The sequence below is a fragment of the Hermetia illucens genome, chromosome 5, assembly GCF_905115235.1.
Source record: "Hermetia illucens chromosome 5, iHerIll2.2.curated.20191125, whole genome shotgun sequence".
Lineage (NCBI taxonomy): Eukaryota > Metazoa > Arthropoda > Insecta > Diptera > Stratiomyidae > Hermetia > Hermetia illucens.
The window spans coordinates 16,632,619-16,652,896 of record NC_051853.1 but is presented as its reverse complement, the minus strand read 5'-3'; the positions used below and the strand labels follow the sequence as shown (position 1 = coordinate 16,652,896).

The 20,278-nt window shown below is 43.0% G+C and overlaps 1 protein-coding gene across 1 annotated transcript in view; it reads right to left on the bottom strand.

Annotated features, from left to right (window-relative positions):
- Nucleotides 1-20,027, bottom strand: part of LOC119657947 — a 61,278-nt gene extending 41,251 nt beyond the window's left edge. The window contains exon 1 of the mRNA XM_038065139.1: nt 19,934-20,027. The gene's annotated coding sequence lies outside the window, so the exon portion shown is untranslated. The remainder of the gene's footprint in view (nt 1-19,933) is intronic.
- Nucleotides 20,028-20,278: the final 251 nt, after the last annotated feature.

Here is a 20,278-nt window from a genome sequence, read left to right as displayed (position 1 = left end):
GCTATTATTTATCGCACAGTGGAGTCTCCTTTTTGCTGATCTATACTCTGCCTTTATAGAACTTGCCTCCTCGCTAGCATGTGAACTTTGCGCCAAACGGCGGAGCTTATGACACTCCCTCCGTAGGTCTGCAATTTCTGCCGTCCACCAGTACATAAAAGATTTGCCGCAGCTGGCGCCCCTCCGGGCCATGGATGCCTCATATGCCACTGAATTTATGATGGTGTCAGTTACGATGCTACCACTCCCCAGAGCGCCCTCCAGCGCGGCTGTGTCTGCTCCAAGAGCTTCGACACACTTCCCGAAGTTCACCCTTGCGACTTTCCACATGTTAAGAGAGCGTCGAATTGGTGCTCGCCGTCGAGTAGCGTCTACTACTGCAAACGCGATGTATTGGTCATCACTTGCCTAGAAGTCTTCTATCGCCTCATTCAGCGTCAGGTAAACGCTAAAAAACGTTATCCCTAAGCACCGGATCCTGGCAAGCACATTTCATCGGCCTTCGGCAAGAACTCGATGTCGAACGTCCTCCCGAACTTATCTGGCAGCGAAGCCCGATAAGTCGAGATGCCATGAAGCCGAGTCCCTGTTTCGGTATTGCTCACCAATTTTGATTTTGCCGCTACTAAGGAGTTTCCTCACGTATTGCTCGAGTTTCATCAAATGTAGACGTTGCTTTGAATTTAAAATTATTTTTATCCGAAAAATATAAAGAATAAAAAAGATTTACTTCAGTTGTGAATGCCAGAACATTGTGGATTCAGTGTCGATTAATCGAATCTTCTGAATGTGCTTGTTGTAGGGTTATGACACAGTATTCTTTACCGATGAATCAAAGATGGCCTGTGGAGTCGGCGCGTGGGTTTTCTCGAACACACACACAGTGTATTCAAGTCGTATGGCCTCCAAGTTTCGCCAGTGTATTCCAAACGGCAGTACTGGCGATATTGGAAGTCTGCCGATGGCTGAAACGAGATTCGAGCCCCAAGCGTAACATAGCCATTCTGATCGACAACCAAGGCCTTGTACTCAGCGGCGACATCTTCCAGGCTGATGGGGCAGTGCATAAATGCGCTGAACCGTCTGTGCGGCAGGCTCAAGGTCACCCTTCTCGGGATTCCCGAGCATAGGATCATAGAGGGGAATGAGCGGCTGACGGATTGGCCAGGCGAGGCTGTGCTCTTGGCAGCCCTTCGGTGAATACTGTCGGTGTTTTGGCTGTCAGAGGTGGAGTTTACTCGAACTACCTGGCAGCCGCAGGCTTTAGATGACGAAGACTTACGAGAGCTCTTGTGCCAGACGCGTGCAAATGCATTCAAATTTATGGCGGTCTGCACGGGGCATTTGGCCATATTGAACCATGCTGCCACACGGGGTAACCCTACCATTCGCATCGCTGGAGAGAAAGAAGAAACCCTAATCCACTTTCTGTGCGATTGCCCAGCTCTAGCTAAAGTCTACGAGGCCACGAACACTGGGCCAAACCAATCTTTGTGGACCTCAGAGAGATTTCTAGCTGCAGGGTGGGAGAGCTGCTTTCCTTCGTGAATGCTACGGGCTGCTTGTGAAGATCCAAGCCGATTAGACTTTGCCTCCCTACCCTCATAACAGCAGGCACGGCCTTAGGAGTTTGTGGCATCAAAACGGTGAACCACAGCACTAATTGGGCTTCTCAGAGCGGCCACTGATGCCTACCTATTTACCCTTCCGAATGTGTAAATTGGGGATTAGTGACATAGCCAACTCTGTTGTTGCTGCTGCTGTTATCATCGAAAGAGTATAGCTCTTCATGCGAATGATTACCGTGTTGATCCCAAACAGTAATGCGAGGATAGGTGATAGATTCTTAACAAAAGAAATACACCTTCTAGTCTTGGTCGCGAATAATTTTACACTCCTTCTCACTCACAGATACTCGAAAGCACGGGCTGTAATCGTTGCTCATGACATGTTTTTCGAATTTCACTATGTCCAATACACAATTTCACCTTCACCGTCTGCATTATTCCCTCTTTACAAATAAAACAAACAAGGTCCTCAGCTCTCCACCATTGTCTTTTTCCGGATTTTCTGTACTGATTTTGTTGATTTTCAATACAGGAACGCGGGAACTAAGAGATTTGAAAAAAATGGTTAAATTCTAAATCTCTATCTTTTCGAAAGACTCCCCGCCATCTACCGCCTCGCTCGCCAACCTCACAATCCCCCGCCATTAATCAGCTGCCCACATGGAACAGGTTCCGATGGCGCTACAATCGCCTTAAACTCCGAGAGTTCATGTTGCTAGCAACATACGCGCATACGGCAAATCGTTCCCCTCTGTCACGACCGATTCGCGCGAAAACATTCAATAGTGTGCAATCTGCGGCGAAAGTTAAAGATAATTGCATATTATAGAATGCATTATTTAAGCAAACTAATCCAGAACAAGTCGGAATACGGGAACCTCGCGCTTCGGCTATAAAGGTTTTGTGTTCATCTTATGTAAAAAATTTCAATGCATATTTTTCTATCCGTTTATAGCTACAAATCCAACATAATCCTTCATATTTTTCCAAACTACGAGACATACGTACATATTACAGCCATAGATATTATGCTCACCCTAAACAAACAAACTGCCTATTACCGAATACTGTACACATATATGCACGTATATAAATTGATCGTACCCATATTTCCGATTTACTTCTTATATCTATTTGAATTAGGCACTACCCGCAAAGTTCATTAGCACGCATATTTTATATATCTACATTCACACATGTCTGGTTGACAGATAACTAAAAAACTAAAACAAAATAATTCTCTGCGACCCAATTCATAACAACTCATTTCGTTCTGGTATTGACGAATTGATATGTGATGATGACGTCATGCAGGTTTCACCCCCTATAACTTAGTTAATAATAGTTGGATTTTCTTCAAACTTGACCGAATTGTGCACCATGTGCGCCTTCATTACCCGCATTCCAAATTTTGTACTTCTGCGATGAACATAAGGGGGGTGTCGGGTAAATTTCGAAAATGTGGAAGTATACTATTATTAACTTTATTTTTGCAGATATCGGAACCGCATATATTTTGAGGCCTAGATTTCCTAGAAATGCACCAATGTGATTTTTTTCAGATTTTTCGGTTGGATAGGTTCTGAGAACGAGACCTGTTACACTTTTTGATGGTCATATTTTGAGCCCTCACTCACCAATTTTTCACCCAACATCAAATATTGATCCAGTTCCAAAAAGTACCAATTGAGACCTTTCATTCGATACCCCACATGGCTACATTCTGTGAAAAAAAAAATTTGCACCCACCATTCACATGTATGGCGAGCCCCCCCTTAAACTTAACACGAGACGGCGCCACTTACTGCATGTAAAGGGAACACCAGATTACATACTCTCACCAATTTCGTGATAATCGGTCTAGCCGTTTCCGAATAAATCGGGTGTGACAGACAGACAGACAGACGGTCTCGATTCTAATAAGGTTTTATTTCACACAAAACCTTAAAAAGGCGAATGAAATTCCGCTCCCGTCGCGAGTCCGCGGCCACTACAACAGCAATGGCCGGAATCCACTCTCGACAGAGGGCCTCGGCACATGATTGTGCCGTAATGTACGAGTAAGACAGAGGTATTGCTTCAGCGCGCCTACTGACCCCACCAAGTTTGGTGGAAATCGCGCTATTACTAACAAAGTTATAGTAGGCCAAAGTTGTCAATTCCAGACTTTGAATGTCAGTATCACCCGAAAGTGGATACTCTCACATAATATATGCGTATATTTTACGTACTAGATACCAATGGGATAAATGTCCACTCAAATGTTTTTATAAAAGAAATACACAAAACCTTTCATACCTGAAGCGGTTCCCGATTTGTTTTCTTTCAGTACTCTATTTAATGACGAAATTCTCTTGATCAAATCTATACCGCAAACAATTATACAAATAAAAATAGTGAACCCCTCCCATTGTTGCTGATTTAAGAAATTAATTACAGCTCACCATTTGTGATTTATTCGATAAATGATTGTGCATGTGTTTTATAACATGATGAACTTTTCCTAGTGCGAAACAAAGTATTGGAAAATTACTTAGCTAAAAATGGAAAACATTCTGCTTCACAAATGTGCTTCCTTTCGGCTATTAGGTTATGCAACGCATAATTCCCGTACACTTAGCGGGAGCGTATTAATCTGTGTAAAATATAGACAGTCATCAGTGGATTACATTACAATAGCGAATTTCGATTTTCTCCCAAAGAAGACCTAATTAGAACGAAATGAGCTACAGACCTGGCATGGCTTAGCTCCAGGATTGGTAATTAAATATAATAATATCATGCACGCTAGCGTGATATTCTTAGTATCCCATGCACTTCGTTAAAAGGTGTCCTCCACAATGTCAAGTTATGATACAATTGAATTGACGGCTGCATCTTTTGCATAAGATTTAGAATTCCCCTCTTATGGCACAATCATGCTAATCAAAATCATATAATTACTGCAAGTAATTTGCAATATGTCTTTTTTATGGAATCCGATATAGGTAAAACAACATTTTTATTGCTTATGCAGATATTTATCATTACATTTATTGAACATTCCAATTAATAGCTTCTAGGCCAGCAGATACCAAGCGAAATTAATCATGCAAATGGGAGATGAATAAATAGATCCATGGAAGAGCTCTAAAACACATCTATCCGTACATACAAAATATGCATGCATACAAAACTATATGTATAGCATAATATCTTTTTGTAATAACACGGGAAAACACAAGTATCTATGAAATACGTGGAGAAGATACTTTTTCAAAACTATAACTATTTGAATCAAACATTTCCACATATGCAGATAGTTAATTTTATAGGTTTGTACAATATGTTCATACTATATATGCAGCTGTTAGACTCTGTTTATTCCAGTAGGCAGATCACAATAAAAACGTGGAAAATGGAAAAAAACCAATCTGAAAAAAACATATCTAATGAGATTCCAACATTGTCTACATTTTTATCTTCGAAATTGAGGCGTAGATAGAAGACAAGTTTCAATATCAATTTTGTGATATTTTGATTGTACACTACTATGTATTTCTGCTCATCTGTCGCATTTATTCAAATGTAATTTTTATTCCAATATATTTATTCATTAAGCCTTGTTTTCTTTCCCAGCTTAAACTACTGATGGCTATCTATTTTTGTGCGATATTTTGATTTATTAAACTAGTGTAAAATTACTATGTCAATAGTAAATCAAGTAATATCTATATATATAAAAGAAAGTGGTGTTAGTTACACTATTTATAACTTAAGAATGGCTGAACCGATTTGGCTGAAAATTGGTGGAGAGGTAGCTTAGAACCAGGAGACGGACATAGGATACTAGCCCGCTCGGCCGCGTTTCCGTAAAGTCCCTATAAAACGTGGTATAACAAAAACGCATCTGACATGGAATAACAAAACGCAATTAATAGCTAAACGTAATTTTGTCTATGGTTAAGTAGAAAATTTGATAATATAAATTTTGTCAAAAATATATAACATCAGCAATTTGTATTCTCTTTGAATCATTATTAACAATGCCGCCACCAAGACGATCGAATCTTTACCGACAAAGCCGTAATGCAAGAAGGATGCGAAACATTGCGAATGAAGTGACTAAAGAAGCAGAAGGAATTGCCCCGAAAAGCGCCGCGTTAATATGGCTCGACTTCGTGCTTCTCAATCACAAGAGCAAAGCGAGGCAGCCCGTGAAACGGCTCGGTTGGCAATGCGAAATCGTTGAGCGAATAACAGAGATCAACATAATTTTCGACGCAACTCCGCCATGCTATTAACATAGTATGCTGGTCCCAAGCCCAGGTAAAGGAGGAGGGTTTGAGGCAACGTACTCTGTACTATCCTCAGTAAAACAAAAATAAAATGCTGAGATCAGGGAAAGAGATAAATAGAGTATAGTTGGAGTTATTCTACTATGCTAAATCCTACCTGATCTCTTTTGGTGACAGGCCCCGCGACAGGTCGACCAAGAAAATGCATAGAATGTCGTTACAAACATGATGATCGGATTGAGTCACAAGCCTCGGAGAAATGCTAGGGCGTCCACCTCAGTCGACGCGGCAGGACGGGCCCCGGTCCTGTCGAGAAATGGGCAAGGGTTCTTGACGCATGGACGGCGTCAGGACGTAAGCAAGTTAGTCCGCACACAACGAACAAAACAAATACGTGTCTGCACGCTAAATGTTGGTACCCTAACTGGAAAGACGGAGGAACTCGCAAGAGCCCTTCGGAAAAGATGCATTGACATCTGCGCTCTGCAAGAAACCCGATGGTCTGGTGCCAAAAGCTGTGACATTGAACGCGAACGCGGTAAAAATGGCTACAAACTTCTCTATTTTGGTAACCCACACACTCAATATGGTGTTGGCATTGCCATCTCAGAGGGTTTCCGTGATGCCATTAAAGAAGTTGAACGATTTAATGATCGGCTGATGAAGCTCACCATTATATCAGCTGATCGCACTATTCACTTCTTCACCGCGTATGCACCACAGACAGGTCGGCCTGATGCCGAGAAGGATGCCTTCTGGCAACTTCTCGATGAAAAGACTTGTCACGTGCCTGCTGACGATTACATAATCATTGCCGGCGACCTTAATGGTCATGTGGGTGAAAAGGCAGACGGTAACAGGTGCCATGGGGGAAAGGGGTTCGGAGCGCGCAATGAAGGTGGCGAGCGTATAATCGATTTTGCGGACACCCATGACCTTGTACTTATGAATACATGGTTCATCAAACGATTGTCTCATCTTCCCACATTTTATAGTGGGAACAATAAAACGCAAATCGACTATATTCTCATAAGACGCCAACACTTTACCACTGTCACTGATTGCAAAGTCGTTCCCTATGAGACCATCGCACCTCAACATCGGCCGTTGATTGTCGTCCTGCGAATTAAGCCACCGATAAAACAGCGTGAGGAACGCACTGGCCCGCCGCGCATTAAATGGTGGCGATTTGGTGAGAAGGAAGTAGAAATGGTCTCACTCATACAATTGCCAACCATTACGACTGTGGAAGAATCATGGAACCAAATGAAAGACACGATCCACAAAGCGGCCTCTGCAACCCTCGGGGTCACCAAGCCGGGTAAGCGGTACATCAACCGAGATACTTGGCTTTGGAATGATGATGTTGAAATGAAGGTCCGTGAAAAGAAACGCCTCTACCACAAATTTCTCGACGATGAAACACCTGCTAATTGGCAAATTTATAAGAATGCCAACCGGGAAGCAAAGAAAGCGGTCGCTGTCACCCGAGCAAACCATTTCAAAAATCTTTACGATAAACTGGACACTCGGGATGGCGAGAGAGATCTTTATCGACTTGCTAAAAGCCGTGATGAACGCACACAGGATATCGAACATTTCTGTTGTGTTAATGATAAGAACGGTACTTTGCTTACCAACCGTCGAGCCGCAATGGATAGATGGCGAGAATACTTCGAGCAGATTTCAACTGAAGAATTTGCTCATCCTCCACTTCCACAATCATTGCCGACATTTGGAGCAGTTCCACCAGTCACCGCAACTGAAGTCGAGGAGGCAATAAAACAAATGAAATCGGGGAAAGCAACAGGGCCTGACGACATCGCATCTGAGCTCTGGAAAGCGAAGAGCTGGGACCCAACACTGTGGCTCAGTGAATTCTTTAACCGGGTTATTCAGGAAGGAAGAACACCATCTGACTGGCAAGAAAGTACCACTGTTCCAATATGGAAAAAGAAAGGTAGTCCAGCAGAATGTTCAAATTACCGTCCGATCCGGTTACTTTCCCATACCATGAAGATTTTTGAACGCATTCTTGACAACCGTATTCGCGAAATCGTTGAAATAACCGTGAATCAAGCCGGATTTGTCAAGAACTGCGGAACTACTGACGCAATACACGCTGCGCGGCTACTCATGGAGAAACACCGTGAGAAGCATCGCCCTCTTTACATTGCCTTTCTGGATCTAGAGAAAGCGTTTGACCGTGTACCACACGAACTCATCTGGTATGCTTTACGACAACACTTCGTGCCAGAAGAACTCGTGCGCTGGGTTCAATTGCTCTACCACGATCCGAAAAGTAAAGTTCGAAGTATGGCGGGTGTATCAAAACCGCTTCGTGTCTCTGTTGGTGTTCATCAAGGAAGTGCCCTCTCACCACTCCTCTTTGTCCTTGTTATGGACACCGTCACACGGGATATCCAACGTCCAGCGCCCTACACACTGCTTTATGCAGATGATGTTTTCCTAGCATCTGATAGCAAAAATGATCTCGAGCAACTTGTTCAAAAATGGAATGATCGCCTCATGGAACACGGTCTCAGATTGAATTTAAACAAAACTGAATTTTTGACGACCGATCCCCATGAAACAGGCACAATCACTGTCAGCGGCAGTGATCTGCCCAGAACTGAGCGATTTAAATACCTCGGGTCAACGCTATCAGCCAATGGAGAACTGCGTTATGAAATTGCTTCACGCATTAACGCAACCTGGATGAAGTGGCGTTCCACAACTGGTGTCCTTTGTGATCGATGTATCAACGAACGTCTCAAATCTAAAATTTACCGCAATGTCGTCCGTCCAGTCGCTCTCTATGGTTCTGAGTGTTGGCCGACCATAAAAGACAATGAACGGTGTCTTGCGGTAATGGAGACGAAGATGCTACGTTGGACTAGTGGCGTCACACGTTTAGATCACATCCGAAATGAGGATATCCGCGATCGTTATGGGGTTGCACCGATCGTGGAAAAGTTGCGAGAGAGGCGTCTTCGATAGAGCCAAATTCGATAGAGCCAAATGGCGAAGCCGATCACGACGAGCCGACCCCGCTTGTGAACGGGACAAAGGCTGAAGAAAAAGAAGAAGAACATAATTTTCGACGCACAAGAAGAGATTTATCAAGTGCTGATTTGAATCGAGCAGCGTTTCGATATGATCGACGGAAAGTATTCCAAACAATAACCACGGAAATTAACGGCGGAGACCGTCACTGGCAACGATGGTTATCCACAGTATCGCCGTCGATCACCCGATGAGAACGGTCGAACTGTCACAAAAAAGTGAAAAGAATGGATTTCGTTGTCGACAATAGTTGGATTGTTCCATATTCGCCACTTATTTCCAAAACGATCAAGACACATTGCAACGTTGAGTATTGCAATTCAGTAAAGTCCATAAAATACATTTGCAAATATGTCACGAAAGACAGCGATATGGCGGTTCTTGGCATCCAATCTTCCAATACCAACGATGAAAATGCGCGCTATCAAGTTGGTCGTTATTTGAACTGCAATGAAGCGATTTGGCGTATATTCGCATTCCCTATTCACAAACGTCATCCTATTGTGGTGCATTTGGCGGTGCATCTGGAGAATGGTCAACAAATATATTTCACGGCTTCGAATATTGTTCAACGTGCTGAAACACCTCCAGCGACAACATTGACCAGTTTCTTTGCGATCTGCCAAAGCGATCCGTTTGCACGAATTTTGCTTTACTTGGAGGTGCCAAGTTATTACACTTGGAATTTTCAACGACGGAAGCAAGGCAATACGGTTCCTGGTTATCCGGCTGTGCGTTCTACTGATGCTCTTGGTCGTATGTATACAGTTGATCCAAAGAATGATGAATGCTTCTATTTGCAGTTGTTGCTGGTAAATGTGCGTGGGCCAACGTCATTTGAGTGACTACGGACTGTTAATGATAGAATATTCCCAATATATCGTGCTACAAGTGAAGAATTCAATTTACTAGAAAACGATGCCCATTGGGATACGGCAATCGTTGAAGCCTTTATCTCTGCATCTTCAAGTCAGATACGCACATTATTTGCAATCATTATTTCGCCATGCTTTCCGTCGAACCCATCTAACCTGTGGCATAAATACAAGGATAATATGTCAGAAGATATTTGACATCAAATACGTGTCAGTTCCAGAAATCCCGATCTTGAGATGAATGAGGAGATACATAATCGGGCTTTACTCTTGATCGAAGACATGTGTTACCTTATGTGCGGTAGTTTATTAGTCAAGTTAGGAATGCCAGCGCCAAATCGCGAAATGAATGACGCATTTAATCGAGAATTGGAACGGGAACGTGAATATGATCACCAGGAATTAGATTTTAGCAGTTCAAACGAATGTACCACTGTTGAATCCCCAACAAAAGGAAGTTTATGATAGATTAATGAAGGCAATTGATGATGAAAATGGTGGTTTATATTTCTTGGATCCCCCTTGGAACTGGTAAGACATTCCTCATGTCAGTAGTTTTAGGGACTGTTCGTGCGAGATCCAACATTGCGCTTGCTGTTGCTTCTTCTGCAATAGAAGCCATATTTTTTTAAGGATGCCGTACCGTCATTCAGAATTAAAATCGCCGTTAAATCTTCAAACTATTGAAGAACCAAAATGTAATATTTCAAAAAACTCCGCAATGGCCAAAGTTTTATCAGCATCGAAAATCATCATCTGGGACGAATGCACAATGGCGCGTAAACGTACATTAGAAGCCACTTAACCGTACATTAAAAGATCTACACAATGACTCGAGATGTTTTGGAGGCGCAATGATTTCAGTATCTGGCGATTTCCGTCAAACACTCCCAGTAATTCCAGGATCAACGGCTGCTGACGAAATAAACACTTGCCTCAAATCATCGAATCTATGGCGCTATGTGAAGAAACTCCAGCTGACAACAAACATAAGAGGTGCATTGCTTAGTGATACATCTGCTGAAGATTTCTCTGGGCAATTGCTGATTATCGGTAATGGTCGAGTACCTGTCAACGAATCGAGTGGATTGACTTTGTTTCCTCAGAATTTCTGTAACTTTGTCTCATGGAAAGACGAACTTATTAACAAAGTATTCCCAAACATCATTACTAACTACAAAAATAATGAATCGTTGAGTTAGCGAACAATTTTAGTGGCTACGAATAAAGATGTAGATGACCTTAACTACATATTTCAGAATGATATCATTGGAACAATGCATTCATTCAAATCCATTGACTGTGTAACAAATAAAGATGAAGCCACCAACTCCAATTGAATTTTTAAACTCCTTGGATGTGCCTGGCTTGACACCGCACAATTTACGCCTAAAGGTTGACTCCGTAGTAATCATGCTTCGAAACATAAACCCACCAAAACTTTGCAATAGTACGCGTTTGGCGGTAAGTAAATTGATGAACATTGTGATTTACGCCACGATACTCAAAGAACAATTCGAAGGTGAGGAAGTTCTTATTCCGAGGATCCCGATGATCCCAACCGATATGCCGTTTAAGTTTAAAAGACTTCAATTTCTGATCCGTCTTGCATTCGCCATGACCATTAACAAATTACAAGGTAAATCCTTGAAAGTTTGTGGTCTGAATCTGGAAAATCAATGTTTTTCACATGGTCAATTATATGCGGCATGTTCATGGATCGGAAGACCATCTGGGTTGTTTGTTCTTGCGCCTAATTATAAAACAAAAAATGTCGTATATCACAAGGTGCTTAACTGAAGAGTGCAACCTATTAAAAAATCATTGAAATACTTAATAAATAAAAAATTAATTTAATAAAATCAAAAATCTGCTTAGTTTTTGCCTCTACGGCGGAGCAAAGTTCGCAGGGTCAGCTAGTTGATGATAAAAAAAATAGCAAATTTGAAGTTTTGTGTTTCAGTCATACGTTCCTCAACCTCAGCCTTCTCGGCCCAGCTCATATCATAATATACAGAATCAATGTATGTGTTAAAAGATCTTTTCCGGGATTATTCCACCCTTACACAGTTTTCGGAAGGCCACCAGGTGAATATACAGCTGCATTTGCTTTTTTTTCTCATCAAAATACTGCTCCCTAATCGCTAGAAGATAAATAAGGATCATTCCCATAATCAAGCCCACTGTCATCTGTTATTCTCTTAGGACAATATTAGCCCAATTAGATATTGATTTACGATTGCCATTCAACCCTTAGTGGGGTATAGCGCGTTAACCACACCTAAGCGTCATCGTTCGCGGTTACCTAAAATACGCTTCAGCTCTCCCCACGACTACCCAAGTCACTCGCACTGCTCCTCTACTGCTCTGCGCCAAGTGCCCATGGAGGGACCCACTCGTCGACCATCTTGTGAGAGTACATTCCACTGCCAGAAAGTGACCGAATGCGAGGTAACAAAAGTGCATTTTTAAAGTCAATCACTACCTCCGTTCGCGTATAATCCAGCCAGCCAGTCTTCACCTAGACCACTGTAATAAGAATTGGTTCCACCAGAAAGTAACTCCAGGTAAAGCTGCATTGCATATTTGACCATAGTTCTATTAAGGATACTGGTTTAAGCATACCTGCATCTGCAGCTGCACGTTTCATTCGACCACTCAAGACATCCGAAAAGTTCAACACAAAACACCGCGTAGAACCATCAAAATAAAAGGAGTAATCTACGAATTGGAATTGAAAAACCTAAATACTTCCTAAAAGTAATTGTTTTTTTATACTTGAAGGTACTAACCGAGATCTTTCATTCGATACCCCACTTGATGAATTAGTCAAGAAGGTAGCAGGGACGCCTTTACACGGGCCAGAACCCTTCTGTAGAATCGGAAACGGTTTCATGGCTACGACATTAAGAAATGAAGAGGAACAGTTGAGGGAACTATACTGGGCAGACCTAACAGGAATGGCGCAGTCCAAGGTGTTTTTTTTGCGATACGAACCCATGCGCACAAAGGATTGCTTAAACCTCACCAAAAAGAACCTCCGAATCATTGTGGGAATTCTCACTGGTCTCTGTCGGCTAAACTATCACCTAGGGAAGCTAGGAATGTCTACGGACATTGCCTGCAGGTTTTATGCGGAGTGTGATGAAACCTCTATACACGTCCTGGGATAGTGTCCGCCACTGTAGGCCAAGTAGGTCCAAGCATCTGGGAGAACATTTAATACCAGATGCAAAGTTGAAAGATCTGAAAATAGGGAATATACTAAAGTTCCTGATGGTTGTCGGCTTGCTTGAGATACTATGATTAATAAGTACACTATAACCAGTAAAAGGAGCACAATAATTTTTTAAGGATGCAGTGGGACTTTCCCTTAACAGAATAATAATATTTGGTGAAAAAAATGTACACCTGCCTTGGGGACGACCCCTAAAATTCGACGTATAATAATGTATGTGTGAGCGTTCACAGTTCCCACCTTTCCACCAAATTTGCCGTCAATCGTTGTAATCATTTCCCAAAAATATGAGTGCGACAGATAGACAGAATCTAGCCCCTTGTCGAAGAGTATTGCGACAGCAAACAAGCAAATCCGTAAAGAGGAGAATCCCCAAGCTTAGATGGCATTCCGAATAAAGCTCTGGTAGGGGCCGATAAAACAAGGTGGTTCGCTGAAACATTTACAACGTGCCTCCAAGAAGGGATTTTCCCGGAAAAGTATAGAAAACAGAAACTTGTCTTAATCCCAAAGCCGAATAAACCGTTGGGTAATCCTTCGTCTTACAGGCCTATATGCCTATTAAATGGCGTTGGCAAACGTTTCGAATGGTTCATCTACAATAAGTCTGGGCATAGACATTAAAGCTAGAGGCAAATAGAAGAAAAATCTTAGCCCCATATCGATTGAGTGCATTGCGAACGTCGTTCGCTTACCGTACAACATTAGACGAAGCAGCATGTGTGATAGCAGGCATGGTCCTCATCGACATCTTCGCGAACAAGGGTTGACACCTCATATGCAATCAGCGAGTCCTGTACTTATCGTCAGCAATTCGTACGAACGACAATTTCTCCTATCTAGGGTCGAATATCACAACCGACAACAGCTAGGATTATGAAATCCGCGCACGGTTGTTGTCAGCCAACAGAGCCTATTTCAGCTTACAAAGAGTGTTCCGCTCGAAACGTCTCACCATAGAGTCAAAGCTCTTACTGTACAAGACTATGATTTTGCCAGTCCTCATGTATTCCTCAGAAACTTGGGTTCTTAGCAAGAAAAATTGCGAACTCTTGGCCGCGTTCGAGAAAAGAATCCTCCGAAGAATTTTTGGCCCCCTACATGAGGAAGGAGATTCCGTAGCCTACACAATGACGAAATCTATGAGCGATACCATGGCCGCCCGGTTGTGGATAAAATCCGGCTGAATAAGTTACGGTGGGCGGGTCACTTATTCCGTATCGATGAGGATAATCCAGCCCGGAAAATCTTTAAGGGCGATATCTATGGTAGAAAAGGAAGACGAGGCAGACCTTGCCTAAGATGGAGCGATGGTGTAGGTCAAGACGCCAGACAGCTTTTAGGGATATCGAATTGTTGGACCTCGGCGCAAAATCGGGATGTTTGGAGTTCCTTATTAAGGCAGGCCTAGACCGGATACCGGTTGTTGCGCCGTTGATGATGATGAATGTATGAATTAAAAGATCTTTTCTGGGATTATTCCACCCTTACACAGTTTTCGAAAGACCGCCATGTAAATATACAGCAGCATTTGCTTTTTTTTCTCATCAAAATACTGCTCCCTAATCGCTAGAAGATAAATAAGGATCATTCTCATAATCAAGCTCACTGTCATCTGTTATTCTCTTAGGACAATATTAGCCCAATTAGATATTGATTTATGGTTGCCATTCAACCCTTGGTGGGGTATAGCGCGTTAACCACACCTAAGCGTCATCGTTCGAAATACGCTTCAGCTCTCCCCACGACTACCCAAGTCACTCGCACTGCTCCTCTACTGCTCTGCGCCAAGTACTCCTGGAAGGACCCACTCCTCGACCACCTTGAGAGAATATGTGCCACTGCATGGCGTAGCCCGCAATACAATTGTCGGCCCTCCTTAATGTGTGACCTATCCACTGCCACTTCCGTCTTCCGATTACATCGCATATGAGTGCCATGCCTGGGGGCCAAGCAAATTCTTCGTTTAAGATAGTGTCAGACCAACGTACTCCGATGATACGACGCGGGCAAGTATTGACAAAAGCTTGGAGCTTTTGCTACTCCCATATAGCAACACAGAAAGAACACTAGCACAGAACAATCTCAACTTGATCTTTGTGTTGAAGTAACTGTATTTCCAGATTTTAGACAGGACAGCGAAGGCGGATTTAGCACTGTTAATGCGTTGGGCAACATCTAGTTCGGTACCGCCCCCGGCAGAAGACACCCTTCTTGGATATACAAATTAATCAACGGATAAGGATTGAAAGAGTGCGATGACCGATCAGATTTAGAACCCTGGTTTTGTTGGTATTTATCTTCAGTCCAACTCTACTTCGCTCTCCTTCCAAATCCACAGCCATTTGGCCAAGGTAATAACCCGGTGTGAGAGCAAACATATGTCATCAGTGAAGTCGAAGTATTTGAGGAAAGGAGTCCACATCCTCCGGACAGAGCAGTATAAAGTTCATCATCGATAACAAGAAGAAATAATATCCATCATAAGATGCAACCCTGGCGGACTCCGCTTTGGACTTCAAAGCCCTCCAAGATTTTACCTCGGTGCAATACGTAACATTGTGCGCCATCATATATCGTTCTGATAATAGCTATTAGTTTCTCCGGAATCCACCTCCTGCTTAGAAGACTCCAAATACGCTCTCTGTTCTCGATATCGAAAGCTTTCTCGAAATTTATGAAGAGCAGATGAAGCGAAAATCTGACCTCTGAACACTGTTCCAAAATGATACGTAGGGTGTTAATGTGGTCAATGTAGGAGGATCCGGAGCGGAAACCAGCCTGCTCTCTATCGATTAAGCTTTTGAGATATTCTTTGTCGTTCCAGAATTATTTTAGCTATTATTTTTGCAACGGCAGGGAGCACCCAGATATCCCTTCAATTGTCATACCCAAAACGGGACCCTTCGTTTGGAACCTTGAAGAATATCCCCTTCGTCCACTCTCTCGGAAAGGTTTCGGATTCCCAGGATTTTCGTACGAGTGGCAGCAGGAGATCTGTAGTATCTAGAGGTACAGTGACAAATAATTCTGCGGGGAGACGGTCAAGCCCAGTGGCTTTACCCTTTTTCAGCGCCAAAAAGATTTGTCTTCTCCTTGGAGGAACAGTCAGTATCCGCATGTAACGACGACTAGCCATTTCATCTACAAGGGAAGAACTTCACCGGATGTGATACGGTTAGGAACCATCATGAAGTGTTTTCACTTCTTCAATTGTTCATCATCGTAGATGAGAAATCGACAGTCGACATCCTTTACAGGACCATCGAAAGATTTGCGAGGACATGCAAGCTCTTTCGTGATGCGGCATACATTTCTAAAGTCATTGCGATCTGCATTACCTTTCGCTTCCCTGACCAGCGCAGTAGCCAATTCTCTCTTGTCACGGCGTGCACTACGCTGAACTTCTCGGAATTTCGCTTAGTATCGGAGTTCTAGAGGGTCACAGCCCGCCATCATTCGTAGCGGTTAGTAGAGCCTTGAGCCCCTTCCGTTCATCGATCCGGTTCCAAGATTCTGCAGTCAGCCAGATCTTATGACGCCCCCTCGAGACGTGGCCGACGACCTGTGTAGCACCCAAGAAAGGAGCATTTTTGATGGCGATCCAATGCTCATCGATATTCTCAAAGGGGCTACTCATTATATCTCCCGTCCGATCAGCGTGAGAGTCTCCTAGTATCGGGCGACAACTGAGGCACACAAGCGATCGAATTTGAATTTAGGAGGCTCCAGCTCCCCGTGCAAGAGGTGACGAACACAACACGGGTAAGCGAAAGTAAGCCAGACCCGGGGCTTTGTTGTTGCCTATTCAAATGCAGATCTCCAGCAGCTCGTCCCGGATGACTGATGGAATCGGCGTCACATTCAAGGAGCGCTGGAAGGTGTCAGTACTCCCCTCTTGTTGTGGAAATAACCCCTGGATTACTTTCAACAAGAGCATAGGGCATTTGATCTGCGGAGATGATCGGCCTCTGAATCGTCCTGCCACGATTTTATAGGCTCCACCCCAGGGATTTATGTCAGCTTCCAAACAGAACTCCTTAAAGCATTCCCTCTTACTCCGCTGGATGGCGAGCTTGAGGTCCTTACGAGCCTCCCTATAGACTTGCTCCTTTTGCCCTTGATTGATCCTACCCATTATTCCACCAATAATTGGGTTTTCTAGTGGGGAATGGGCATCTCCGAGGCATCGACGCATCACATGCTTTAGAAATGCTTTGTGTAACATGAAGCGCTCTATTCGCTTTGTTAGGCAGGTCTAACCACACCTCCATGAATTTTTGCTCATCCATTGCTTTTGCAGGCTAGCCTGGTGTTCTTTTGGATTTCGGCTTCCGGGGTGTGAGTCTCCTGCCTTGTGGCTCCGCCCTTAGTTCAAAGGTTGTTGCCTGGTGGTCGCTGTACCTCAAGTCCTCACTAACTTGCGAGGACATGCCACGTGCAAGCGCAGGGCAGACAAAAGTCAGATCTACAATTGAATCAGTTCCCCCTTTCTTATAAGTATTTACATCACCTTCGTTGCCCAGAACTACATCCACTTTAGCGAACGCTTCTAATAGGCACAACCCCTTGCGTTAGTCTCTTTGCTACCCTACTTGATAGGCCACGCACTAAAGTCACCGGGTATCACTTTTAGATCTTGTCCCCTTGCGTCGAGAACAAGACCGTCTAACAGGTCTTCAAACTCAGACAGTGTGGGGCTCGGTGGGGCGTAGTAGCTGTATATGAATAGAACGCTTATTTTTGCCCAAACAAAACCACTAGCCATCTAACCCATGCTATATTGTATGGCTTGATGACCGCACGCCCATATCGCCGCTCCAGCAGGCGAATCTGTGTTCCACACACCACCGTAAAGATTTCTGTATCTCCATCGCGGATTCGTAAGTGGTCTGCGTAAGCAAATCTTATGCGACCCTACAATGATTGAGGTTTATTTATATTAACCTCATTTTTTCACTGCAGTTAACGCTTTCCTAAATTCCGGGCATTTACCACTTCTGCCAATATGCCGGTTATCCCGTCCCTCCTTTTCTTCGCACAAAATGCATTTGGGGTCTTTATTGCACTCCTTGGCAATATGTTCTTTCTCCCCACACCTTCGAAATCGATTGGACCGATCAATGCCGCTAGTGCATGCCTTTGCGAAGTGTCCAAACATTAGGCACCTCTTTAAAGAGATATGTTCCCTTAGTCGGTAAACAACCCTTCCAATCCGAACCTTCACCACGGCCAACAACTTCTGCACTGACTCCACCGGTAGTCGCATTGTGGCCGTTTGAGTACCTCCATAAACTTTAGGTTGACGATAGATTCCTCCAACTTGAATTATTGCTTCAAGGCAGTGCAGATCTCTTCTATGGATGTTACCTCATCGAGATCCTTGCATTGTATTTAGATCTGACGAACCGCGACATTCTCCCTAAGTGAGTATATAACTTGGTTACGAAAGCCGTCAGTTTTCCCCACGCTGGATTTTTTCAGCTCAAAGATGAAATCCCCTTTCTGGGTCCTCCGGATTTTGCTGATATTTCCGCCTAGGTCTTTTAGGTCGGGGTCAGATTTCACCTTCTTCGGTCTGTCTGTCTGCCTGTCCGTTGGTCAAACGCAATTTTTTTTGGGAGACTATAGCAGCGATTGACACCAGATCTGGTAGAAAGGTGGGAATTGTGAACGCTCACGTATACAGTGAGATACACCCTTTTACGTCGAATTTAAGGGGGGGAGGGGGGGTCACCATACATGCAAAAGGAGGGGGTACATTTTTTTTAACAAATATATTCATGTAGGGTATCAAATGAAAGGTCTCCGTTAGTACTTTCTGTAGCCGGTCTTAGTTTTGCCATTTGTTGGAAAAGCATGGAGTTGGGGGAGGGGAGGTCGGAAGTGATAATTTTTTTAACGGGGCCATTCTCAGAAACTGCCCAATCGAAAAATCTGAAAAAATCAAGAGGATGCCACTATATAGTGAGTGGTACCCTCAGTGAAACCCCACATAACTGTATTTGGTGAAAAAGAAATTTACACCCCCCTTTTACAAATTCGGCGTAAAAGGATGTAACTCACTGTATGCGCGAGCGTTCGCAGTCCCCATTTTTTCACCAAATTTGTTGTCAATCGCTGCAACAGTCTCCGAGAAAAATACGTGTGACGGACAGACAGACATATAGAGAGACAGGCAGTAGACAGTAAACCGATTTTAATAAGGTTTTGTTTTACACAAAACCTTAAAAACTGGTATTGATAGTTCGTGCTACCACACTTAGAGAAAACATCCTTACATCGAGGAGGAAAAAGGAGAAGTCCATATTGAAGTACCTCTGAAATGAACTGTATAAGTGATAACTTTCAAATCCAGTGAAACGATGACTATATTAATATTAAGAAAATAATCAGCTTATAACAGTTGACAGATCGATTCAAAGCAATAAACTTTTGACGCGAGGACCCGCCACATAGCTGAACATGCTTGACATTCTGCTTGACCCCTATCCTCTGACAACTGATAAACAATTATTCCATTTTCTGATTCAATAATCGACGAGTCATTCTCCTATTCGCCAAGATTTATGGTCAATTAAAATAATGTTTTATTGTAATCAAATAGTGTTATAATTGCTTGACTGCTGACAAATCATTCCACTCTCCGCCAGTACGTCACTATGAATAATTCATAACTGGGGCTTGCGCATAAACAATATTCCATCATTTTTGAATAATTAGATGAAAAATCTGACGAGTTTGAATAAATGATGTTGAATCATAAAAAACTTGACGGAATTGAAATCGCAGGAATTCAAGAGATTTTTCTAGCAGCAGCGTCGCTTGGGGTTCGACTTAGATATAACGCGTACTCCTAAGTGCGCTATTCAAATTTCCATAAAAGTTAGATTTTTCAAATTCACTCACCACTTTAGTTATTAGATTAAATTGGAGGCTATTATGGCTAGGACTACTGCACTTGCATTATTTCAAAATTACGTTCAAATCGCACCAGTTTCAAGAAATACTTGATTCAAGGAAAACTTTTCAGAATTCGGAAAATCGCCACATTGAACTTTTATTTGTAAACGACGAGTTTATTTATAGATGTCAAGAGAGTTTATGTTTACAAACAGAAAGATTTCACTGAACACATCTCCTGACATCTCTCACTGAGCGCTGTATTGAATGCCACGTAAGATTGGAAGATAAATTCCTAATTGTTTTCAATTCAAATGAACATTTCAAAGGGGCATCCGGTGTCATTAAAAT